At 46.4% G+C, this 27206-nt stretch overlaps 1 protein-coding gene and 1 long non-coding RNA gene across 2 annotated transcripts in view; one reads left to right on the top strand and one right to left on the bottom strand.

The window, feature by feature from the left end:
• The window catches only part of Frmd4b (FERM domain containing 4B), a 315055-nt gene that overhangs the window by 73883 nt on the left and 213966 nt on the right, over window positions 1–27206 (top strand). Inside the window, exon 2 of the mRNA XM_060383834.1 lies at window positions 13294–13421. The gene's annotated coding sequence lies outside the window, so the exon portion shown is untranslated. The remainder of the gene's footprint in view (window positions 1–13293; window positions 13422–27206) is intronic.
• Window positions 15663–18106, bottom strand: LOC132654243 (uncharacterized). Its single transcript, XR_009591898.1, has 3 exons — window positions 17902–18106; window positions 17469–17648; window positions 15663–16054 (listed from the first exon to the last, which is right to left on the bottom strand). It is a non-coding gene; the product is annotated as an uncharacterized LOC132654243 (long non-coding RNA).

The following is a 27206-nucleotide window of genomic DNA, read 5'->3' as shown; positions in this document are numbered from 1 at the left end:
ACCGAGGCTTAGATTCTCTTGACTCTTAGGCTTTTAGGAAACAAGTTCCATATTAGAGAGGTTCCCCTCCCCGGTGGCGGGGTGGCAGGATAGTCAGAGAGCGAGCTGTGCCTCTCCTGAAAATGAGCCACTTGCCTTCCAGACAGGAAGCCGAGCTGTGACTCTGACTGAAAAAAGAAACACTGTGATGTTGGCCCCAGATTTAACCTAAAGTAACACATGCATTTATTTGGTAAGTGGCCGCTCCGTATCTACTGTGGGTTTTCTCCTGGGAAGGGGATGTCTCCATGAACAGGACAAGCCGCCTCTTCTCCCTATTGAGTTGACTTGGAATTAGCAAGATGAGTCCATGAGGCAAAGACTGGGAGAAACAGTTGCCCGAGACACTGGGGTAAGAAGGGGCTTTAGCAGACAAGGAGGTCAGTGTTGGAGGGTTCGCAGAGCAAAGGGAAGATCTGCATGAGGTGAGGCCAGAAGGCAGATGTCAACCAAGATGGAGCCAAGATTCAAGATTTAGTCAGATGAGAAGGCACTGAAGGGTTTTAAGCAGGAGAGAAATGATTAGGTGTGTCAATACAGATACCATGTGAAGAAAGAGTTGTCTTCAGTCACATAAAAAGCTAGGAGCTAGGGGGGATGGCCCTGCTTCTCAAGACCTGAGTTAGGATGCCTAGCACTCACTCAAAAGGGTAGGCAGGGCAGCGTGTGTGTGCCTGTAATCCCAGAACGATGGAGGCAGAAACAGGAGAGTCTCTGGGGCTTCCTGGATAGGCAGTCTGGATGAATCAGTCAGCTCCAGGTTTGCCGAGAGAGCCTGTCTTTAAAAACTAAAGTGGAGAGCAATTAAGGACAACATTTGGCAATGACTTCTGGCCTCTGCATGCATGCACAGACCTGCACACACACACATACACACACGTGCGTGAGTGAACACACACAGACTAATGGGATTGTCTAAGGAAAGATAATCATGCTTGCACCATGGTGATGGCATCAGAGATTAAGAGATGTGAACGAGCAGAGGGCTGTATTATACAGGGAGCGCCACTAGCGCTGGATGAATGGGAGGATAATGAAGAAGAAGAGCCGGAAGGTTATAGGCAACCAATTGTGGGTGGGAGACTTTGCCAGGAGATGACCTGGAGTGGCTGGGTAGGGTCCGTGCATCGTTTATCAGCCCTAAGAGCAGTGACTAGGCCACTATGAAGGTCAGAAGAGCAACGTTTATAAACACCAAAGAGGGACTCTGCTTGTAAAGACCCCTTCATTCCCCTCCCATGATTCTCCAGACCTAGTAATAAGCCCATCCCGGAAGTGTCCTAGTCTTCCAGTCACGGCCCTATCTTCCTGGAGCCGTTTCCGACAACACCATTCCAGGGCAGCTCTGACCCTCTCTGCCTGCTGTTGCATGCGCTCTATGTGAGCATCCTGCCGGCCGCACAGTGCATGTGATTGGGGGTTTACTTTAGCTTTGTGAGCCTTTTTGGAAGATTGCCTGTTTTCCTTAATTACGGCTTAGAAATTACTTTGTCAATAATTTCGGAGCCTGGGAGTCTAAAAAAAAAAATTACAGGGTGTTATTAAATATTTAAGAACTGCTTAATTTCTCCATGCGATGGGCGATTTTAGTTGAAATCTGATCCTTCAGCTTACTGTCTTGCTTGGGGTCACAGACACGATTTGACTAAAACAGAAGTGTTCGTAGAGAGTCTGTTGTTTGTGGAGAGCAGTAAGCTAAGCCCAGACCCGATGCAGCCAGGGGCTGAGGTGTAGCTCACTCTAGCACGCAGGAAGCCCTTGGCTTGGTCTCCAGCATTGCATAAACCAGGTGGTGCATGCCTGTAACCCCAGCCTTTGGGAAATGGAGGCAAGGAGCATAAAAAGTGTATGGTTGGCTCAAATTCAGATGTATGCATGCAGACACACACACACACACACACACACACAGAAGTGACCATCTCAGCTTATGAAAAGCTTGTTCAACCTGCACTTCTAAGAGCAATGAGCCAGGACAGATGTTAGCCAGAAAGGACTTCGTCTTGAAACAAGTTCCCACAGTGACAAGTAGCAAGGCTAGAAACCAGCTGGAAATAAATCTCTGAGACCCAAGAGTTCTCGGCAATGTTCCAGTTAAAACTGGGGAAGACAACATAAATCACTTTGTTGAGCCAACATTAGCTGCAGATAAAAGGCCGGGATAGAGTGAAACGGGGGGGGAAGTCGGGAATGGGGCAGATCGTGGGGAGGAGTGGCTGTTGTTTCTGGAGTAGCTGTGGTACCTGCACACATCCAGGAATCCAGAGCCGTCTTCATTTGGCCCAGAGCTGTTGAGCAATCCTTGTCCTATTTCCTCTCTTTCATACCTAGCTCTTATAATTAAATGTAGGACATCAGTCATGACTGTCAACGTGATTGCCTTTAGAATCGCCTAGCAGACACATCTCTAGGGGTCACTGGGAGGGGGTTTCTAGGTTGGGCTGAGGTAGGGAGACTCAGCCGTACTATGGACAGCTCCATTCTATGAGCTGGAATCCAGGGCTGATTAAAACAGGGGAGGTTAGCTGAGTGCCAGCATTCGCCAGTGTTCGTCGCTCTCTGCTTCCTGAGAACAGATGCAGGGTGACTGGATGTTTCATTCTCCTGACAGGATGTCTTCTGGGCAGCATAGGCCCTTCCTTTCTGAAGTTGCTTTTGAGGGGTAGGTGTTACACCAATAACACAGGTCACCTCTGAACATTTTCTCTTACCAGAACCAATGGGAAATGTTACCTTTAAAAAGATATTTTGGGTTTTTTCTTTCTTTCTCGATGAAAAAAAAAAAAAACCAATTTTGGAAAAATTGGAAGATCTAGAAGAAAAATTAGCCATAACCCAATTTCAAAGAAATGAAGTGTTACAGTTTGCATAAAATCTGAGAGGGAGACTGGACTTTGAGGATGATCTGCTTTTAAGGGATTTTTTTTTTTTTTTTTTAGTAAAACTTAATACCAGTTCTAATAATCAGTGTGTGGATTTCCCAGCTGTCACTTCTCCAGCTCTCTGCTCCCACGTGGGTGTCTCTGAGGCATTCCGACTCAGTTCCATCCCAACACTGTCTCTACTGCTCATCAGAGTTGTTAAACAGAACCACAAGGCTCAGGCCTCTTGGACTTCTGACCAACTTTATACAAATTGAGGGATTTTTTTTTGTTCCCTTCCTCAGATCTAGCAATTTATTAGCAGCTCATCAATTTGCTGTTGCAATATTGTACCTTTGTCACAGATGGAAAAAGAAAAAGAAAAGAAAAGGCCAGATGAAGAGGGACAGTGGTGAGACCCACACCTTTGAAAAAATAATAGTTTTCAATAAAAATTGGGTTTTTTATGTTGAACCATTTATATTGTCTAATCTATGGTGGGCAGAGAGGTGGATGTGGCACAGATGTACAAATATTTATAGAGGGATAAAACATTTCCAGCAGTGAAAACTGGATAGACTGAAAAATATTTTATTGAGTGAGGCAACCTGGGAAAAGAGAAATACATCATGTCTTCTCTTGTACACAGACTCTAGTTTCTGATTTTTATATATGTGTGTATTTATGTGGACGTGAGTATGGGTAGAGAGCATTGAACTAGACAAGGGGACCGTAAGGGTGGAGGGAAATAGAGAGGCCAACAGGACGTGACATGAAAGTGGTAGGGGCTGGGCAGGAAAAATGGCTCATTGGTTAAGGAACCCAGGTTCTGTTCCCACCACCCACCCAAAGGCACCTGACCACATGCAATTTCAATTCCACGGCCTCTGGTGCCCTCTTCTGGCTTCCTTGGGCACTGCATGTATGCAGAATGTGCATATACACACATACTCATAAAATTAAATAATTTTGAAAGATAGAAAAAGGGAAGGAAGGGAAGAAAGGAGGAGGATGAAAGCAAGGGAGGGAGGGAGGGTACTGGTGGGAAGGGGATAGGGACGATGGAAAGAAGAGTGGGGGTGGGGAAGACCATTCTGAGAGACTACAGGTGTCTGCATGGTGTTTGTTATTTGGGGATACTCCCATGTGACATCACACAGAAGGAACGGTCAGGGCAGAGGAGGGTCATTTACTTACCCACCTGTCTAACAGTCAGCTCTTGGCTGACCACCTACTGTGTGCTGTTGTAAGTGCTGGAGACGCTGGAAAGAATAAGACAGTATGGCCCTCAATCCTGCAGAGCTTGGTCTTTACTGTGGGCAGATACCAATGGTCTGGGGAGATGCCTAGTTGGTAAAGTTCTTGCCGTGCAAACCTGGGGAATGGCGGGATGTGCTTGTAATCTCAGCACATGTGGAAAGTAGGGTTCAGGAGTAGAGACAAGATTCCCTGTGTCTTACTTGACAAGACAAACTAGAAGGTGGAGACACTTTGTTTCAAAAAACAAACAAACAAAAACAAAACAAAATAGATGGCACCCTGAGGCAAGACAACTGAGGATGACCTCTGACCTCTGCACTCACGTGACTGCACACATACTAACATGCATACATTTACATACAAAAATAGTTTTAAAAACTTTAACGAGGGGCTGGAAAGATGGCTCAGGGGTTAAGAGCACTAGCTGCTCTTCCAGAGGTCCTGGGTTCAAATTCCCAGCACCCACAGGGTGGCTCACAACCATCCTTAATGAGATCTGGTGCCCTCTTCTGGTATGCAGGTGTACGTGCAGGCAGAATACTGTCTACATAATAAATCTTTTTTTAAAAAAAAGTTTAAGAAGATAATTGTAAATGGGGGAAAAATAGAGGAGGTGCGCTGTTAAGGGTGGCTGGAAGGCTTTTTTCTGTGGTTGTGGTTTCTCTAAGAGCAGACATCCGAGTCATGCACCAAGAACCAGCCATATAAGTAACTATGCAACTAAATCCCAGAAGAGCAAGTTACAAGGTCTAGAATCCCAAGGTGACATTACGTGGGGATACGTAGACTGAAGAAAACTAGTCTGGAAGAAGCTTAGTGAGTAACGAATGATATGAGATAAAATGCAAAGATTAGACAGGCTAAGCTAGATCACCCTCTGAGCTCTACATACATGTAAGGTAATATGTGCCTGTACTCATAGATAGGGCGATGAACACACAGAGAGTTCACATACACACACACACACACACACACACACACACACGATAGGTTGGAGGTCAAAAGGGAGGAAACAGAGAATGTTGAAAGTAAATGTTACTACAACTGAATCGCCACAAGAAAAACACAATCAGATTCCTACTTCACACTTTATGCAAAACCAAAAAGGAGGTGGCTCAAAAAGCCACATATAATGAAGAAAAATGTATGAACCCTGAAGTGAGAAAACAGAGGTTATCTTTATGATATTAAAGTAGATTTTATAAATTAGGAATGTAAAAAAAATCACTTAAGATTACATAGACTTCACTATAATCAAAAGGTGCAATTTTGTAATTACGTATTTTACATATGTATTACACATCATGGAATGTGAGAGCATAGATTAAAAGCAAATGACAAACTGGTGGAAGGCATTTGCAACCCCAAATCTCTAGCATAGCTCCCACCGTCAGAAGCGAATTCAAGCTACCCAGTGGTGGATGGATGCCGTCCTAGGGAGGGGGGAGCCGCAGAAACATGGACAAGTTTTCCACATCACTAACACAACCCGGTCCCCCACAGGCTTAGAGCACAGTGAGACAGCATTTTATACCCATCAGAGTAGCAGAAATCCGAAGGCTGACAGTGGCGTTTGGCAAGGAATGAAAGCAAACAGGCACTTCAGCTGTGGCACTTGGCACTGGAGAGCAAGCTGTCAGCCCCTAATTAGACTCACAGATGTAGACCCTCTGCAGCACAAAGGCCCTACTTCAAATCAGACACTGCTGGGAAGGAGCCTCTTGGTGCTTTGTGCGGAACAAGCCCAGTTACCCCAGACACTTGTGTACAGTACTCACTGTGCCCCCATCCCAATTCACAAAATCACTAATCCGAATTTCCAAATACTCCTGGGAGCTGGGTGACCCCAGGTAAGGTCTTTTGGGAGAAATTTCTTCTTGTGCCCACCTGGTGTGGCCTCATCATCAGACAGTTTGAACCCTGCACAACCTCCATGGTTTCACACAGAACAATCAAAGTTGCCTGGCATCCTAGTTGGCTTTCTGTTGCTGTGACAGATCACCATGACCTTGGCAACTTAACAAAGGGTAGCATTTAATTGGGCTTGTCTTTTCAGAGGGTCAGAGTCCGTGATGGCAGAACAGAGGTGTGGCTGTAGGAGCAGCTGTGAGTTCACAGCTTGATCTGAAATCAGAAAGCAGAGAAAGCACACTGGGTGTTCTGGGAGTCATTTGAAACCCAGAGCCCTCCCCCAGAGCCCTCCCCCAGTGACGCATCTACTCCAGCAAGGCCACACCTCCAAATCCTTCCCAAGTATTTCCACCAACTGGAGACCAAGCATCAGACATACAAGCCTACAGGGGCCATTTTTCTTTGAACAGCTGCAGGAATATTTTGTCAAAATCTAGGGAAATCAAGGAAGGAGCCTGGAGGCAGGAATTGAAGCAGAGACCAATGAGGGATGCGGCTTACTGGCTTGCTTCCTCCGCCTCACTCAGTCCCTTTCTTTTATAGCTCACTTTACCTAGGCATGGCACTGTCCTCCTCAGTCAACCAGCCACTAAGAAAATATGCTGGAGACATGCTGACAGGCCAGTCTGATGAAGGCATTTCCTTAGTTGAGGATTTCTTCTTTTCAGGTATGTCAAGCTGGCAACTAAAGTTAACTAAGACATATACTAAGGTTTGAATTTGAAATGCAGTCCACAGGTCCAGGTCCTAAATGCTCAGATTGGGGCACTGTTTTGAAGGGTGTGGAACCCTCAGGGCATTAATGAGGTGTGAGGGGTGGAAGTGGATAACTGGGAGCAGGCCTTTGAATGCCTGCCCCTGGTTCTACCCCAAGCTCTCTGTTTCCTGCCTCGGCCTCAGACTCCTGCCACCCTGTGGTGCTTTCACGTCTGCTCTGCTGTGATGGACCGAGACACAATGAAGCCATGAGCCAGCACAAATCCTCCAGCCATGAAGCTGCTTCTGCCTGGTATGCTGTCACAGGGACAGAGGGGTCACTAAAACAGCGTGTACCGTGGGTGTCCATTATTACGAGCCAAAAAAGATACATGGGTAGAGCACTGCACACTGTGGGATCCGGCACTCTCTGGAGCAAAATGAAAATGCCTAAGAAATATAAGACATTGAGTAAGATGCAAAATATAGTCTGAAGCACTTTAAAAAAGTTTAAAACCCACAAAACCACAGCAAACACACGCACACATACCTAGACATTTATTTAATTCGTGATAGTGGTTGCCTGTGAGATCCAAGGAGAAGTTGGACTAGAGGAATCAACACAAGGGGGTTAAATTCTGGGTGGGGCTGTTTTAAAAGTAGAGACGGGATGTGAAATCAGCGTGAAAAGGGATGTCTGATTGCTGTGGGTGAGGCTCCTGGACGGAGTTTGTTGTCCACCCTTGTGGACTGCTGTAGGGACAGCGAGTAGATGGGCTGAGTCAATGCGAGAGGTTACCCTGAGAGTAGGGACCTCAAGTGATGCCTCCCTCACGTGTGGCTCTGAACCCCCAACAACAGAGGATAACCGCTGTATTCCACTTCTTCAAACCAAGTTCTTCCGAGAACGACACTTTCCCTCAGAGCTCTCCCCGCTTTCCAGACTGTGATGTGGTCTGAGCAAGGCAGGCATTTGTCAACGGGTTGGCTTTTAGCAAAATGGCACACTTCACTGCTGTATCTAAGGAATGGGGCCTCCCCATCCTTCCACCTACATGTTAATCCTGTGATTTTTTTTTTTCTGAGTGGTTTTCCTTCTAGTAGTTAGATATTTTAAAGTGCTCAAGTTCCTCTTTCAAACAGAACAATTTCAAAAGACTAAGTACACTCACACTGCGGTGAAACTGCAGCTAGCAGCCATGTTCAGAACTTTCTCATCAGCTCAAACTGACACCCTTTCCCCATTTAGTAATCTTTTCTGTTTCTCAGCTCCTTATTTCCTGTTATCTTCTACTTTCTGCCTCTGACTCTGGCTCTTCTCAGGACACTACCTAGTTCAGATCACGCAATATTTGTTTTCCATGTTTTGGCTCCTTTCACTTAGTGTAATGTTTTTGAGATTCACCCCTATTTTTCCATGTGTCTAAACTTCATTCTTTCCAAGATCAAACAGCCTTCCGGTGAATGTTGAACCACAATGTGATTCTCCATCCATCAGTGGAGACCTGAACTGTCTCTGGCTTTAGGTCATGTGGCAAGAACAGCCATGAACATCAGTGTACAGATATTTGCTCATATATCTACTTTGAGGCACATGCCTAGAGGTGGAACTGAAGAACCTTGGGAAAAGCTTCTGATTCATCTTTTGGGGGACTTCAAACTCTTTAACAGAGCAGTACCTTGCACTGTCATCAGCAGGCTGTAGCCTTTCTGGTTTTTCCACATTTCCTACTTTCAAAGCCACTCAGATAGGTGTGAAGTGGCTGTTGAAATACAGCTTACTCTATTTCCTTTATAATCAGTGCTAAACATTATCCATGGCTTGTTTGTTTGTTTGTTTTGACTAGTGGGTAGAATGTTAACTCAGGCTGGGTTCAGCATTTTTCTAGATATGGTGCATGTAACGTGGTCTCTTGGGGGGGGTAAACTAAGGAGGGAGATTCCCAGGTTAGTTAAGCTAAGAAAGGAAGCCAGCTTCAGTGGCTTCTTATCATAATATGTGTTTAGTGTCTGCAAATTCAAGAGGGAGCCTTGATTTCCTGTGCTTTGGTTCCTCTCAGAAGTTTCCCCAGGCATTTTATGTGCAAGGCTATTCTGTTCCTTAATGCTGCACAGCTTTTTAGGCTGATTGTTTACATGTGAAGCCAACTATTTCATGTGGCGCTCAAAGGAAACTTTATCACTTGCAACTTTGAAGGAAAACTTGGCCGTGCTGAGGCTGGTGTCACTGGTGTGCTGGCCTCTGCCTCCGAATCTCTGTTCCAGGGAATTCTTCAGTGTTAATTTTTTTAAAGCTTTAGTTATGAATGTATATGAGTGCTCTGTGTGCACGTATGTCTGCAAGACAGAAGAGGGCATCAGATCCCATTACATATGGTTGAGAGTCACCATGTGGTTTCTGGGAACTGAACTCAGGACTTCTGGAAGAGCAGCCAGTGCTCTTAACCACTGAGCCATCTCTCCGGCTCTACTGTTACTTTTTTTTTTTTTTTAATTGTGTACAGTTTTACTTTACACTTATGTAAAAACTATTGTTGATATGAGGCACAATTTAAAAATTTACCTATGGGGCTAACAGGTTAGAAGTGCTTGTTCCCAAGACTGAGAACTTGAGCTCAATCCCCAAGAACACATTCACACACACACATGCATTTATACACGCAAATGTAGCTCTAGCTAGAGAGATGGCTCAGCAGTTAGAGCTCTGGCAGTTCTTCCAAAGGATCCAAGTTTAATTCTCAGATCCCAAGGGTAGCTCACAACCCTCTTTGACTTTAGTCCCAGAGGATCTGATACCTTCTTTCATCTGGCCTCAGCAGGCATCTTAGTTTAAGTGTTCTGTAAAACACCATAACCAAAAGCAACTTGGAACAGTTTATTTTATCTTGTAATGTAGTTCAGGTTACACTCCGTCGTGGCAGGAACTCAAGGCAGTAACCTGGAATCAGGAACTGATGCAGAAGCCATGAAGGAGTGCTGCTTACTTGTCTGCTCCTTGTGACTTGTTTAGCCTGCCTTCTCATACCATCCGGGACCTATTACCCAGACGTGGTCCCACCTACAATGGGTGGGGCCCTCCGGCAGCAATCATGAATCAAGACAATATTCAACAGACTTGCCTATTTCCCAATACATGGAGACGTTATCTCAGTTAATAACTTCTAACCAGATGACCTTAGCTTATGCCAACTTGCATAAAAAAACTGGTCTGTTAAGGCAAATCCTAATATAATCTGACCAATGTGCTTGTCAAAAGAGGAAAGGTAAACACAGAAAGATACACCAGGGCTGCCATGCACAAAGGAAAGATGATATGAAGAAAGTGCCAGGCAGCCATCTGCAAGCCAAGAAAGGAGACTACATGGGACCCACCCTGCCATGGCCTTGATCCTGAACTTCCAGCCTTCAGAACATCGAGGAGATGGCTTTTGCTCATTTAAGTGCGCAGCCTGCCTCATCTTGTTAGGGCAACCCTAGAAAAATGCTACTGTTGTTGACCGAAAGCCATCTGTCCTAACTCACTGAGAGCCTGCACTCCTGTCTCGTCCTCAGGGACCTACTATCACAAATATCGTCTGCAGGCTTTTCAGGATAAGGTTGTATATTTTAATTACATTTATATAGTGTGTTCCCTGAATTTTGGCATGTCCCCAATGATAGAATCACTATAAAATAGATTCCTATAGCAACCAAATTAGTTATTTTTGTGTCACTCTAACCAAAATATCTGACAGGACATTGAAGAAAGGACAGCCTTGCTCTTGGCCCCTGGTTCTGGAAGGTTCAACCCAAGGTTACTTGGCTTTATCCACTTGGGCCGAATACCATAACAGGAGAGCATGTGACAGGGCTGGTTCTCACCCACAATGGACAAAAAGCAGAGGAAGGAGGGTGATGGAGGCCTAGAACAGCCTTCAAAGTTAAACCACCAGTGTCTGTTCCCTCCAGCTAGTTCCTGTCTCCCAAAATTTATAGTTTCCCACAAGTGTGCCCCCATCTGGGGACCAAGTGCTCAAAGCAGGAGATTGTTGAAACCACAGCCATGCTCTTAGTCTGTTTTCTTCTCTCCTAGTTTGCTCTGAATACTTTCCATGCTGCTTCTATTCCTGGGTGCTGGGGTTTCCAAGCAGATGCCTACTTCCGTGGCTTATTGAGCGGCTCATCACAGACAGGAAGTCAGTGTGTGGGGGTGTGAGACCCCAGGTCTTACACTCAGCTGTAATTCTAAACATTACAGCAGGGGAAGAGTCATAGGATCTGAGAACTTGTTAGCCCTGTGGGGCCTCAGACAGGGCATCTTATTTTCCTGGCTCGGGGTTCCTCATTTTCATGGTACATTAATGTATGTGTTATTTTCAGAGTTCCTGGAAGCATTAGTGTCACCATAAGTGATGGGCACGGCCTGCTAGATGGCTTAGGGTTGGTCCCCAATCAATGGTAGCTATTTTAGGAAGTCGGGAAAGGATCTGTTTATTTCCCCTGCTCTGCCCTGTGGTCTGAGTTTGTATAAGGTGAGCAATGTTTGCTTACCTAAGAGATGTAACTAATTCCTTGCGTTGGATATGTGTGCTGTGGCTCAGAGTGTCAGCGCTACAAGGCATGGCTGCTTAAGGAGTTTTTGTCGCCTGGCGGACACATGAAAGATGAGGCACAAGAGGCAATGAAATAGGACGTCTGTGGGTTTTTGAGGGTGACTATGAAACCTTTTAATGTCTCCTTCTCTTGTTGACCCTCATTTATTTTATCTGCAAAGTGGGGGCTTAGTCTAGAATACATCTCTAGCATTCATTTTTCCGAAACCAACAGTTTACCCCAAAAATCATGAGGGCCCGGAGAATGGACAGAGTTTTCATTTTCATCTTTGTATCGCACAATTCCTCCTCCCGTGAGTACCAACCAGTTCTCACTATTTAGATCAAATCATATTGGCTTTCCTTCTTTGCTGAGACAAGGTCTCACACAAGAGTCAAACTAGCCTAGAACTTGCAACATAGCCTATGCTGGCCTTCAGGTCCTGGCAATCCTCCTGCCTCAGCTTCCTGAGTACTGGGATTGCGAACGGGAGCTGCCATGGGCCAGCTTTTGACATTTTGGTATTTAGTTAAAAAAAAAAAAAAAAAAAAAAAAAAAACGGCAACATAAAGGCAGCTTTTAAATAGGCTGTGGAATATGAACTTGTTTCTAGAAGGATGCTGGAAAACATTGTGTGGAACTCCCGGCCTGCACTGTGTTTCATTTGTCACTGATCTCCTAAGACACTAAGCTTCTGTTACACTTTGGACCTGAAGTGTCTCCCAAATGGCTCCTGCTAAAGTTCTCAGTTGATGGGCCCTGCTTCATCAGTGGATTCCTACGTGAATGAATGATTCAAAATATGTTGCCATTCCTGGAAGGCTGGGCAAATACTTGAAGGGGGGGCTGAGATGAAAAGAATAAGTCATGAGGGAGGGGTCCTTAAGGGTATTAACCCCCCATCTCTCCCTCCGTCCTTCCTGTAACAGCAGCCTCCTTCTCCAGTGTACTTCATAGCAATGGAGGAAGCTAACCTGGGCTAAACCTCGGAAACTGTGAGCAAAAGCAGAGATTTCTTCCTTCATAACTATCAGTGATTAAGCCTGCCATAGCATGAGAAATTGACTGGCGTGGTTTCCGCACGGGAAGATGGCCTTGTTCCGTGGCATCCTTGAGCAGAGCTGGGCAAAGGTGTTTGTAGGAAATTGTGTTGAGTCCCGTTCGCCTCCAGCACCACCTGGGCCCTCGTGCTTGTATCCAGAGGAGGTACAGAGGAGCAAGCGGGTGGGGAGCTGCCAAGGGGATGGGGTGACAGGAGTCTCATTCACCCACACAATGGGACAATGAAAGCCACATCTGCTGTGCCACCCTCCTCGCCCAGTGTTTACAAGCTGCCGTGTGAAGCAGTTTGGCCATGCAATTGACGGGGGGAGGCACGCTTACTGGCTGAAGCAGTCTCCAGGGGAACGCCACGTCTTTTACAGGGAGTATGATGGATCCGTCTAAACGGCCTCAAAGAACAATGGCCAAACTGACGGTGAATTCACCAGCATCCACAGCCAGCCTCGTCCTCACCACAGTTGTTATCTGTTCAAAACCAGCCAGAGTCAGAGCTGCCATGCTGGCTCCAGTAACACTGAGACATGAGTCTAAGGTGTGGTTCTCCTGAGTTCTCACTCCTGCCCTGACAGACCTGATTATATTGTAGGTAACTTTCTGCGCTTCAGAATCTCCTCCCACAGAGACCAGGCAAGGCTGTCACCAGATGTCCACAAACGCGTGTCCTCATGGAGGATAAATCAGTGTCACACCCTCGGCTGTTAAGAACAGCCCAGTTTCCCGTGCGTTTGGAGAGAGCTCTGTTCTAAATATCTAATTATGTGGATTTCTAAAGCTGTGATTAAACTGTAACCAGCCAGGGGAAAACTAGAAACAAATGGGAATCGCCACTGACTTGAGACTGACGGGCCTTCTCCAGGCTACAGGAATGACCGGGCCCCTCTGCTCTCTGTTCCAGGCTTGGAGGGGAAACCCAGAAGAAAGAATGTGGGGAAGGAAAAGATGACATTGGCGCAGGCCCGACAGAACCTGAGGATCCTTTCAGTGAGCACAGACTGAGGACCAGAGAGAAGCCACTGGTCAAAGGTAAGTGCTCAACTCTGTGACTACCAAAGCCTTAGGTGTGCCCCGAGGAGGGAGCAAAACACATACTACCGTAACCGTCTGAATATTCATGCTGCCATTGGTGAGGACGGAAAAACATACTTACTCTTCCATGTTGAATCCTCCAGAGTTGCATGGTAGACTTCCTTTTTTTTAGAGGTTCTGTGGAGAGAAAAATAAACTAAAAGAAAAAAAAAACAATTAAAGAAGCAGCAGCTCTACTGCCCTTTAGACTAACTACCTATGACATGTTGCTAAAAGTTTGCACAAGCATTCTATTCGTGAAGTTCTTCTTTAAATATGTGTGTGTGTGTGTGTGTGTGTGTGTGTGTGTGTGTGTGTGTGCGTGCACGCACGCACGTGTGTACGGGGAGCTTTGCCTGCCTGCACGTCTGTGCACCTAGTGAATGCCTGGTGTCCCCAAAGGCCAGAAGAGGGCATCAGAGTCCCTGGGACTGGAGTCCCCTGGGACAGTTGTAAGCCACCGTGGCGGGGCTGGCAGTCAAGCCCAGGTCCTCTGGAGGAGCAGTTGGTACTCTGTACCACTGAGCATCTCTCTGGCCCCACGTCATTATTTTCCTGTTCCAGTTAAACAGGTAACTGGCCCAGGTCCAATGGACAGCTGAACAAAGCTAGTGATTGACACTGAGTGGTTTTGTTTGGTCTTCAACAATTTCATACACATGTGCAACATCACTCGGTCGTATCAAACCCTTTCCCTTCTTTCCTTTTTTATCTGAGCCTTCTAACACAGCCCCTTTACATACTAATGTCCTCTTGCTCTTTTTAAAAACTCATTAAATCCAACTAGAACTGTCCATATGTGCTCAGGTAGGCAGCCACCCACTGCACTGGTCCTTATCCTTCCTATTGCCATGACCCTTTAAATATCTGTGTTTTCCGATGGTCTTAGATGACCCCTGTGAAAGAGACCCCCAAAGAGGTCACGACCCACAGGTTGAGAACCACTGTGTTAGGGACTGGGCAACTTTCCAGAGGTCACAACCCTAAAGAAAATTGACTCTTTCCCTCCCCTCCCAGAGGCCTCCAGTTGCCAGTAGCTCTTCCTCTAGGGTTGGCCTTCAGGACCTTCTCCTCTACTCATGCTGGAAAATTTCACTTGCTTGTAACTCTCACTCACATCCTCCCTGCCCCGGTTCCATGATTCTGCCCCCTTTCCCTGTGTCTTAGGGAAAGATTAATATAAACAACCTATTCAGGCTTGAACACTGAAGCAGCTGCTTATTCCCCCCTCTTTGGCCGTCGTGACTAGGATATGGAAAGTCTAAATGTCCACTGAAGCCTAGGTTTGGTATCTGAACTCTTCCCACAGACTTGGCTGGGAAGTCATCAAGAACTAGGACGGGCTCAACATCAGGACTCAGCATGGGCTGCTGAGATGGGTCAGGGGTAAGAGCACTTGCTGTATAAACATGAGGCCCCGAGTTCAAATGCCCTGCACCCATGTAAGAAAGCCAGGCATGGCTGTGTGGGGGCCTTTAATCCCAGGACCGTGGAGGCAGAAAAGGGAGACTTGCTGGTTTCTCGGCCTAACTCAGTTTCAGTGAAGGACCCTGACTCTAGGGAATAGGGGGAGATGATAGGCCCAGTCACCCATTGTGACTTGAATGAGAACAGCCCCCGAAGGCTCACAGATTTGAATGCTTGGTCACCAGGGACTGGCACTATTGGAAAGGGTTAGCAGGTGTGGCCTTGCTGGAGGGAGTGTGTCACTGGGGGTGGGTGGGCTTTGGGGCTTCAGAAGCCCAAGCCAGGTCCCAGAGCCTTTCTCTTCTCTGCCTGCTGATCCAGATGTAGTACTCACAGCTACTTTTCCAGTACCACGCCTGCCTGCCTGCAGTGGACTAAACCTCTGAAACTGTAAGCCAGCCCCAGTTAAATGCTCTCTTTTATAAGACTTATCATGGTCATAGCAGTTACAAGAGAACAAGCGCTGTATCCAGGGGCTGCGGAGGAAGGTGGAGAGTGACTGTGCAGGTGTCCATCCAGGAAGGGGAAATTCTAAACACGGAAGTGGTGCTGGCCGAGCAGTGTGCACGTGCTCGCTATGGCCTACGGTGGACCAGTGAGAGGGCTCAGTGGGTAAACAGCCTGGCACCAAGCCTAAGGGCATGAGTTCAAGCCCCAGGACCCAATTTTCAGGGTCTCAGTTAGGATTTGTATTGCTGCAATGAAACACCATAACCAAGAGGCAAGTTGGGGGGAAAAAGGGTTTATTTGGCTTATGCTTCCATATTTCAGTCCAACCTTGGAGAGTCAGGACAGGAACTCAAACAGGGCAGGAACCTGGAGGCAGGAGCTGAGGCAGAGGCCATGGAGGGGTGCTCTTACTGGCTTGCTCCTCATGTCTTGCTCAGGCTTTACCAGCTCAGGGATGGCCCCACCCACAACAGGCTGGACCCTCCCCCATCAATCATTAATTAAGAAAATGTCCTCCAGGCTTGCCCACAGCCGGATCTTGTAGGGGCATTTTCTCAGTTGAGTTTCTCTCCTCTCAGGTAGCATCCCCGTGTGTCAAGTTGACAGAAAGCTATCCAGGAGAGTGGGAAAAGGGAAGCCAACTCCTGAAAGTTGTCCTCTGACTCACACACGTGCTGAAAATAAAATAAAATAGGTAGATGGATATAATGCAATCAAAAAACAAGTGTCTTCAGTGATAATTTTTTACTTATATTGACTCTGATTTATTTTAGATGTTGACAAAAAGTTTCTTTTTCAGAGAAAACGTGTCAGTAGTTTAAAATGTCACCTTAACACATCTTGTTCATTGCCAAGATTGCTTAGTAATTTTATGACTCCAAATCAGAAGTACACTATTCTGATGTACTTTTGTGTGGTGGGGGAGGAGAGTGAGGAACAAGGTCATCCACGAATGTTCAGTTGATGTCAGAGCCAGAGGATGGTCTCAGACATCATCCGTGATTTTTATTTTTAGGGGGGAAAATGGGCTCAGCCAAGTGTTCTATGCTGGAGAGTACAAACATGTATCTGGCTTTTTTTGGAAGTGGATTGAGCTAGCTCACTGGTGAGGAGAACGCACTGCTCTCCCAGAGGACTGAAGTTTGACTCCTAGCACCCACAGCAGGTAGCTTTCACCTGCCTGTTACTCCAGCTCTAGAACCTTTGGCCACCCGCGCTCATGTGCACCTACACGGACACGCACTCATGCACATACTTTAAAAACAGGAGAGATGGCTCAGTGGCTAAGAGCTATTGTTCTTGCAGAGGACCAGGTCCAATTCCCAGCACCAACGGGGCGGCTCAGAACCATCTGTAACTCCAGTTCCAGGTGATCTGAGGCCCTTTGTAACTTTCATGGGCACCAGGCACACAGAGACTCACTCAAGCAAAAACATACATATACATAAAAATTTAAATTCTAAATAATGATAATAATAAAACAAAACTCTAGAGCAGGTTCAGAGGCTCAAACTCAGATCGTTGTGGCTATAAAGCAAGCACTTTATCTGCTGAGCTATTTCCTCAACCCCCAGACCTTGTTCTCCTCCTTTGAAGTGATGCCTCATACTCCCGAGTTAGAAAAAATAAAGAAAACACAACAAATTATTAGCTAACTTCCAGTCACCTTAAAGCGCTTTACAGGCATTTGCTCACGGAAGCCCATATAGTGGGAAGAGATAGTGTCATTCCCATTTCATGGATGACAACACTGAGAACAGAACTTTATGTAACACGCGCAAAGTCTCACAGCTAGGGAAAGGCGGAGCTGCCCTTGTTGGGGAGGTGGCTCCATAGCTGCTGACCTCCTACCCTCTGCTGACCTCACCAACCCCCCACTCTGCAGAGCTCCAGAAGCAAGAAAGCACTGTAGGCTGTGTGAGAGCTTCATTGCTGTTCCTACTCGGAGGCTTTATATGGAGAGCTAGATAGAAGGCCTGGAGGGAATTCAATTTTCTGCAGTACAGCTTCTAGCTGGAGGAAGAGTCTTTGCCGTGCAGGCTCTTCTTGAACTACAGTCATGACGGCGATCAAAGGAAGGCTGCTTACCAAAAACGTGGGTTTCCAGAGGCTTTCACAGGGAGGAGGTTTGGCAGACAGAATGTCCATGAAGTCTCCATATGGAAGGGGGAAAATGGGATCGCACATTCTTTCCTTCCTCCGAAGATCCACGGCTTGCAGAGTGGGAAAATAATTTAAGAAAAACAATCACGGCTGTGCTCAAACAAACTAGGGTGTGAAAGAGAATTTAAGTTACTTTATTACAAGACCTCGCAGACATTTAGAAAACATGGTGCATTACCAAGAAAAGGATAGAAATTGTACAGATTAGTTATTTTATCCCAAAGTCCTTCCATGAAGTTATGAGTGCGGTGGGGTTTGGCCACTTTTTGGCAGGCTTTTTGACGTTTTCCAGACAGGCCGCTAGGCGTCAGTCGTGCCCCATCCAAGGCCACCCCTGCCCTTCTCTATCCTGACTGACCGTTCACCAAATGCCCCTCAGCATTGTGGCACCCGAGACAGGCAGGCATTTTCAAGTAGACTTTGCTAACGTTCAAGGGACGCGAAATGGAGAACCCCCGCCTCGAATCTCGGGGGTTCTCAATCCCATTTCTCCTGGAGACCTGGCCTTTCTGTCATCATAGGCTCCAGGACCTTGGAGTGGCCTCTGGGAAGGAATCCCTCAGTCACTGCAGGAACCGCGTCACCTCTTCCGGTTTAAGCTTCTGCTTCCTGTCCGGCCTGGATGACCACTCAGAAGAAACTGCTGAGAACCATGAGTGGCACTTGGTCAGCACCCCAGGCCTGACTAGAATTTATATGCCTAAAGTGAGGGAGCTGCCCTCCCTTCCCATGTCAGAACAGACATCATCAATCTCCCACAGCACCCTTTGTTCATAGACTTCTAAGTGGTTTCAAGCAGGCATTAGTAGTCAAAGGCTATTAGTTAACATGACTGGGAAACTCTCTCCTTGAAGAAGGCTGGTGTGTAAGTTCCTTGCACATTTGGAGCCTTCTCTGGTGACTCAGTTGAATTCCTCTAATCTTCTACTGGGGAGACACACACACACACACACACACACACACACACACACATTGGCCAAATATTGTGGCACACACATGTAACCCAACCCCTGGGGAGGCTGAGGTAGGAGGATCTTGAATTCAAGGCCACGTCTCAAGAAAATGGTGTTTTGTTTTCTTCTGTTCCTGAGACACAGTCCAGTGTATGTCTCCACAGCCCCAGCTCACCTTTATCATAGCTCCGCCATGATGCCCTACTCAGCAACCACACTTACCTGAAGTAGGGATGCTGCTACATCCCTGCATGAGCCCCAGACCCAAACTTGGGCCGACCCGTGGCCTACCTTCTGATTCCTGATAATGTCATATCCCATTTTAATTAGCAAGTCCAGGAAACCAGCAGGTTCTGTGGATAAAGTGCTGAAAAAAACAGTGTGTGTGTGTGTGTGTGTGTGTGTGTGTGTGTGTTGTAATTTCACCAAAATCCGGGTCAGGTATGAGAAGCAGGACTATGGTGGACTCTGAACCCAGTTAGATCTGACAGCCTTGTTTCTGTTGAATGCTGAGCGCATATTTAGCATCACAGAGGGAGGACAGCATGACACAGCCACCAGGCATGGCTTCTGAGGTGCTGAGGTGGGGCTCACTCCTAGGCTTAATTGGTTTTTGGAGTCTCTGGCAAACTGTACTTAACACCTACCGCATATGCCTCATTTGTTTAGATTGTGTGGAGTTGGGAATTTGATAGTATGAATTACCAGACTTTTAAAGTACTCGTGGGTGCCCCAATGAAACCACGATGAAAGATGAAGACAAAAGCAGCCACGTACACTCTTGAATGAATTCCAGTTCCAAAAGCTACGGGATCCGACAGCTAGGCTCCAGGGTCAGCATTTAATTCGTGAATGGTGCGTCGGGGATGAACTTTCCCCTCATGGCCAGTGGGGTGTGCTGTGGGAACAGTACTCTTCCAAAGCTGGCTTCAGGACAGTGTCATCCTGCACATCGCTTAGGACAGTGAGAAAATGATGACCAGCCATGGCCAACTTTGCTGTTCGTTCTCCGGAAGATTTCCTGTGAAATCTCACCGCAGCCACATGGTCATGGCGGCCAAATAGATTGACGTTTGTTAAAGAGCTTCCCAGAAGTACTTGGAGAAATTTATAGTGTCAGAAGGAGGAGACACAGGCTCGTTGGATATTGGGAAGGAAGCACTGTGGAAATACTACAGTTCAAGATTAGTGGGTGTTTTTAAGGAGCAATAGCATGGCCCCCGTTCTCCAGTCTTCCTAAGTCTACATGGGGCCATGTTGCAGACGGGAGGTAGGAGATCCAAAGGTAGGAACAAAAAAATCTGTCACTTTCCACGTCCTGATTATTGAAAGAGAAAGTCGACACCAACCCTCTGTATTTTCGAAGCCTCTGTGCAGTTTGTGGTTCTGAACCTTATGCTCATTCTTTTGGTTTTGCCTCAAGACAATACCTTCAGAAATATCTCTTTAGGTGGAAAGAAGTTACTTGGGTCTCAGTTAGGAATAACCACATTGGGATGGGAGGTAATTGACAGATGTCATCTCAGTTATTTTGACACCTAGGAGTCATTTGATTTCTGACAAGAGAGGGAATAAAAAGCATAACTCATTTGTTCAATGTTCAGGTTTTATTAGCAGCGAAATCAAACGGGTTTCTCCTTACATGTATTTTCCGTTTGTATATCTTATGAAAATCACTGACTCCCATCCATAGTATAACTAAGTTAAGAAAGAAGAAATGTATTTGTAACAGGCTAAAGGGCCAAAAAAAAAAAAAGTGTCTTCATAATCCAGCCCATGTAGTTAAGTACAGGCTGAGTGTTCTTCATCTGAACTGCTGGAGGACAGTGTGTTTTGGATTTTAGATTTAGATTTTTTTTTTTTTTGAAAATCCACATGTAAATAATGGACTCTTTCCAATAAGATCCAAGTCTAGACATAGACTTATTTTGTTTCTCATGCTGTTCGTTATGTCTAGTTTACATACAGCCTGAGGGTGCTTTTATACAGTACTTTAAATAATTCTGTACATGAAGTAATTTTGTGATGAGGAATTTTCCATTGTTGATCCTTAAACAATCTCCTGTTTTGGAACATTTTGCATTTGATGTTTTGGGGGATAATCAACCTGCAGTCTCAAATAATTGGACAGCACGGATGCTCAGGTTCTGCCTGCTGTGCTCAGTTGGTATTGTGACTTATACACCGTTCTTCAAAGTCACTGTCTCCTAGAATCAAAGAGGAACGGTGGCTTCCTCTTCCTGATACCCTTTGACAGCAGCCTGCCAGTTGCCTGAGCCTGCAGTCTTTGCAATCCGTGCAGATACCCACCTACGCGGCAGGGGGCGCTGCTGAGCAACACTGGCGCGCTCCGCGTTTCCCTGCCCTGGAGCACAGCTCAGCTTCCACAGTTTTAAAATAAAGATCTGTAGTTCCTCCACCAGTGTGGGACTCCTGGAACCTTATTCAGTCTGTATCTCGCACTCAGCAGAAATTCTGCCTTGAGCTTTAAAGCGGTTTTCCCATGGTTGCATATTTTCTTCATTGCCTGTCATGATGGAGTAAGTTACCCATGACTCACTTCACCTATACACATCATTTCTCTCAGGGAATGCTCTGGAAAGCAAATCTCTTTCAGGGAGCTGGCAAAACTTAAGTATCCCTTCTCAGGGGGGAAAAATGCCCTGGTTAAATTTACATTATATCGAAATGCAGTTGTTAAATGTTAAACACGTCTTTGATGTAAACACTCGGGTTGATTTTTACAATGAATATTTCCACATGATTGATATTTAGTGCCATTGCGGAAGGTCTCTAATGGTGCTTATTTTACTATGACAAAATATAAGTTCTGTGGATGGATATTGTGGCTACTGCAATGTCGGAGCTGTCAGGCGGATAAGCAATATTTTGCACTTAGCCACCTGCCATAAGGAATAAAAGATTTGTGTTTTCTGGGGGTGATGCAGCCAGGGAAGCTATGGCATTTATGTAGTTTGATGCCCCCATTAATAACTGAAGGGGTGCTGGATTTAAGTTGGAGAGGGTGATGATAAAAGATGTAATTTTCTCTAACCTATTTTTTGTGCTTGAAGTCTGTCTCTCAAGGGTCCTTTGAGAGTCATGGACATCTGGCTAAGATCCCGTGGTCACCTAGCTAGGGTGGGGACTGGGTAGACTACAAAGGGACATGGAAGAGGAAGTCTCTGAACTGTGGCGATGGTTATGTGAGTGCACACCCTTGTCAAAAACCTACAATCTGTACACTTCGAAAGGGTAAATTCTGCTACGTGTAAATTAAGCCTTAATGCAAGAAGGAAAGAAAGAAAAGAGAATGAATGGAATGTTACCGATGAGCTGAATGTTGCTACCAATGGAAGCAGCTACTGTTACAGTCCCTCCTGTATTAAGGCACCTTACAGAGGGTTCATGAAGCAGAAGAGGTTAAGTGGGAAGCCTCTGAAACAAGCGCTCCTGTGTTCCAATTCTGACTCCAGTGCCTGTTTGTTGTGTGACCCAGAACAAATTCACAGATGTCTCTGCGCCATCCCTCACTAGAAAATGCATGCGGCCGTGACTGCGTTTACCTCAGATGAGCGTCTGAGGATTAAATGGATTCACTTGTTTAAAGTGCTTACAATAATGAAACAAACAAACAAACAGAAAGTAAGTAAGGAGCTGAGGCTGCGGTAAGAGTGCCAGAGGGAGATTACCTCTGTAATCACTAAGATACTGCCTGGCCATGAGGAGCTAATTATTAACAGAACAGGAAGGGCAGGGGTGAGTGTGTGTCCCCAAGGCATGCCAACTTACTTCTTAGTATTTTGCCAAATGAATTTGATTTTTTTTTTTCTTTTCTTTTCTCTCTCCCCCTGCCCCGCCTTTGGTTCTGGCTGAGCCTCATCTCTGAGCTGCATCACCTCCCAACATCCCTTTCCGTTTCCAAATAACTTCCCCTGCAGGACCACCTCACAGGACGTGTTTCCAGAAGACATCATGTACATTATGTTTGCAAATGAAAGTCATCCTCCGCAGCTAAGCAAAGGTCTTACCTGGGTGGTCTGTGCAACCAATATTTACATTTCTCTGATGCTTAGTGCCATTCAGATTCTCCCCCCACCCCCCAACTGGGTTAACCATTTGGAGCAAGACAAAATGCTCATCAGATCCTTTTCCATTGGGGTCCCGCCACTGTTAGGCTTGAGGTGTTTCCCTATTTGGATAACAGAGTGTGAATTTATAAATGAATCCCCCTTAAGTGAAGTTTTATTTGTTTTAATCATTTTCTGTGCCCTTTTATGTGAGAAGCCAGAACCATGAAATTACAGACACATAACCAGCCTGAAATAACCCAAGTAAGATAGAAGATAAGATACATAAAACACAATAGGCCTAGTGAGTCTTTTAAAAGCGTCGTTAAAGTCTCATTATTTGAGACAGTTTTTTTATTTATTTATTTTGTTTTATTTGATTGTGTTTGGGTTTTGGGGGTTAAGTTCTCACTTTGTAGTCAGACTCACCTACACCAACACAGCCATCTCCCTGCCCTTTACCATGACCTCCCCCCACCCCTTTTCCCTCAAGGACATCATGATCTTCTACCCTGAAACTGTTCTAAAGCAAAACCAAAAATCAACAGAAATTTATGTCTTTCGAAGTTTGGAGGCTAGAAGTTCGAGGTCAAGGCAGCAGCTGATTGGGTGTAGGGATGCCCTCTGATAGCGATGCCCTCTGGTGATGTTAAGTGGCAAGGCAGCTCTCTGTGGCTGCTTTCATAACAGCACCGCTTACGTTCAGGAGGGCTCTGCCTTCGGGACCTAATTGGTGATTAGGTTTCAGCATGACTGTTTTAAGGGCTGTGGGGCACAGACACTCAGAGCATAGCCAACTCGAAGATCATCACTCTGGGGGCCCATTTTAAACACCAGCGAAAATCACCAACAACAGTCAGTGTGTAAATCATACACACACTGGAGGCAGTGCTGAGCCTTTTGGCTTTGAGAGAAGATGTTGTAGTCCACAAATGTGTTGGGTTGTGTCCCTAGCTATCCTATGGTGCCCTCGGGCCACAGGCTGGACATGCCTAAAGACCATGAGGAGGACAGAAACAGCTTGAAAGCTGCAATTAGAAGGCAGCGAGCTCTTTGTCACACTCCAGCTGGAAACATGTGGGTTAGGAGAGACGTTTTTTTCTCTCATCTGTATAAGTCACAGAACAACTGGCCTCAAGTGTTAATTTGAGGGTTACAAATGACTCTGAGATAATGGGAGAATTTCTAAATTTGGAGTCTGTGAGTAATGAGGACTGCCTGTGTTGATGAAGGCTTGAGGTGGTCCTTCCCTCCATCTCGGATCACTGTTTGCTAAGGGTAGAACTTACATGGGAAAAATGGCTAGGGTATCAAATTTGTGTGCCCAGACACCACTGCTCCCCCATCTGTAGCCCACCTGTCTCCATCGGAAAGCTTCCAGGACAAAACTCAGTGGTCAGCAGGCCACCGCCTGTGGGCCCAATCCAGCATTCAGCTGCCTAGTTGGGGATTATGTTAAAATGAGACAGGCTCTTTCATTTTTAAATTGGTGGTGGTGGGGGGGGATTAGGTAGCTATTATTTTGACCTATGAAGAGAAAAAAAAAATCATGTTTTGGTCCATGATAAATTTTTACGGAAGCAGTCATGCCCAGTTGTTGCCTTGGTGCTGTGGAATCAGTAGTTACCACAAGAAATCTTTGATCCCATCTCGTGTGTGAGTGCTATGAGTTAATCATCAAAGTTCAGCAGCTACCTTCTGCTGAATGGTCCTGAATGTAAAGTCTGTCTCATTTCATCTTGATTTTGACCATTATCCTGGAGATCGTTTAGACCAGGGCTATCGGGAGAGTTTTCCGTGCGTGGCTCTCTACCTTGTCCAGATCTGCTTTCTCGAGTGTGCCAGCCCCTGATCCGGGGGACCATTGAAGACTTGAGGCGCGCTGGTACAACTGAACCTCTAATGTTTGTTCATTCTTTAGATTAAATTGAAGTGTGCACACGTGACTGCTGGCTACCTGTGTGGGCTCAAGACTACAAACAGGCTGAAGGCTGGGCTTGCTTCCAACGTTTAAAGATAAGGAGCTGTTAGGTAAAGGTCAGAATTCTGGATTCTTGTGGAAAACTAGAACGTGTCGAGATAGCATGTTCTGAGAGGGTAAGCTGTGTTTTTCATCTGTGCACAGCTATCATATATTAGATGATACACACATCACACACACACACACACACACACACACACACACACACACACACACATATATATAGATATAAGTCATTAAGGACCTTTTTTTTTTGAGACAAGGTCCCACGCAGTCCAGGCTAACCTCTGATCTTTATCCCTTGGATTTGTGATCTACCTGCCTCCCTCTCTGGGTGCCGGGATCATAGGTGTGTCCAGTTTATGCTACTGCTGGGCCCCGAACCCGGGGCTTCCTGCACACCTCCCAGCTGAGCCACAGCCACAGCCTGCCCTTCTGTAACTAAGTGGCACATCTTGGGGCTGGCGCAAGAGCCCAGGTCCTTGAAAGCATGCCTTCTCCCGGGAACCCTGACTGAAATCTCTGCTGTGGGCACAGCATCTGAGGGTGCAGAGGTGAGAGCTGGGACATCTGGGAATGGGGGGTGGATGAGGGATGGGTACCCATTCTTGTCTTATGGGTGCTCGTTGAGTCTCACCCTCTTCTCCTTCTCTGTTGGGGGTAGGGTAGGGGTGTGTGTGGGAGGGTGAAGTTTCTGTTTTCTTTTTCTCCAGGCTGACTCAGTGAGAGGCACAATGGGAGTGAGGGCACGGGACGGGGAGGGTCCTGAACCTATTTCCTTCGCAGACTTCCTCTCTCATTGTTTGACTCTGGCACTGTCATGGCTGTCAGTGCCGCAGGCTGCTCATCCTCCCCCCAAAAATATCTCTGCTCCCTGCAATTCCTGGGTTTACTGCCATTCACTTTCTTTTTCCCAGAGCCCTTTGGGCTTTCTTCTAAAGTCCTCGGCAGTTGAATTGCTGGAGCAAAATGAAAGTAGGCCACTTGTTAAATCCCAGGGGGAAGCTTTGAAGTGGGTTTTCAGAGAAGGGGAGTTATGTTTTAATGGGCGTCACCCCATCTCCCTGTTCTAGTCTAGTTAGGATTCATTCAGCAAGAGGCCAGTTAACTCCATGCTTTGGGGGGATCCCGAACACTGTGACTTGAGTCCTGCTTTGCCAGTTGCTAGGTCATTGGCCTGGGGAAAGTCTAAGCCCGAATGTCCTCCAATGCCAGTGCATCTGCTGCAGAGGGATGTCACCACGATCACGAGGGTGGTAGTTAGCGTGAAGGCAAATGCCACACAAAGGTGCCAGAGTTCACCACTTCTTGGATTTCTGACTTGGGTAGTCTCTGTTGTTTTTGTTTTGTTTTGGTTTGGTTTGGTTTTCACCTGAGCGTGAACATGGAGCCAACATCTTTTGTGCAGGGCAACAGGTGTCTGTGGCCTTTGCCAACTGAGTATCCATTTGGTTTCAGGTGAGGCTGTTCTCTTCTTCATGGGGTCAAAGCACCAGAGTCAGGTGTGATGGGGTCAGAGCTAGTGAAGACATCGAGGGACTCCTGCTAGAATGATGACAGACAGTCTCTTCCCTTGGGGGTGGGGTGTTAGGAAGTCAGGTATCAGCCTGAACCCTTGAGTGACCCTTGAGTCCCTAGAAGGGACTGCCTCACAGTTAAGTCAGCAGTGAGGAGGGGAGTAAGAGAAAAAAGGACAGGCATCTGTCCTCTGGACTGACGCAGGCTGACGCAGAACCCGCTGGACGTTTTTATCCCTCAGGCTTTCCATATTCGTCACTGGATTCATTGATGGCTATTCAGACTTTTATCCCTGCAGCTGAAAGGCTTGGCTAAACATCTCTCTCTTCTGTTTCTCAATTCCTTCAAACCTGTCTCCCAGCAGATTTTGCAGCTAACATTAATCTTATTTCCTGACTCTAAGCCAGCTCACTTACACAGCAGACATTTTCTTCCCAGGATACTTTGCTGCCTGGGCATTGGCTGTACTTGACTTTTCTCTTGGGTTTTCTGGCCTTATCTATTCTCTAGCGCAGACCTGAACAATCACCCCTTGCAAAACAAGTACATCAATTTTCTAGTACTGCATAACCAATTACCATAAATGTAATGGCCCACTCGGCACACATGGGTGGCTCTGGGTCAGGCTCTCACATAGTTTAATTGGGCCCTTTGTTCGGGGTTTTATCAGGCTGAAATTAAAGTACAGGCTCAGGGTATGATCTTGTCAGGGGCCCAGGCTCCTCCTCCATGCTCACTGGCTGCTGGCAGAATGTGGCTCACTACGGTTGTGGAACCGAAGCCTTCAGCTGCCTGTAGCTCCTTCTCACACAGCTGGCTCCACAACAGGGATGTGCTTTTCTTCAGAAACAGCAGGCCATCTTTCTCTCCCATCCGCCATGATGCTGTGATGGAGCAATCACTGGGATAATACTACGGTGCCTTTGGCATAGAGCGTAAACTGATTAGGGTCATCAGGAAGGTAGCCCATCCTTGCCATCTTCTCTGAGCTAGAAGCACCTGCTGAGCCCCAGAGGCACACAAAAGTATGGCTCACCCAGGGAGTGCACACCTGGGGCCCATGCCGGAACTCTGCCGTCACCTCTCACTGACTTGTTACCAGATGGTCTAAGCCCACTTCAGTAGTGATTTGTACTGGTTA

This window comes from Meriones unguiculatus, chromosome 5 (assembly GCF_030254825.1).
Source record: "Meriones unguiculatus strain TT.TT164.6M chromosome 5, Bangor_MerUng_6.1, whole genome shotgun sequence".
In the NCBI taxonomy this organism is placed as follows: Eukaryota; Metazoa; Chordata; class Mammalia; order Rodentia; family Muridae; genus Meriones; species Meriones unguiculatus.
Note: the sequence above shows the minus strand (reverse complement) of the source record. Positions and strands in the feature narration are given on the sequence as shown.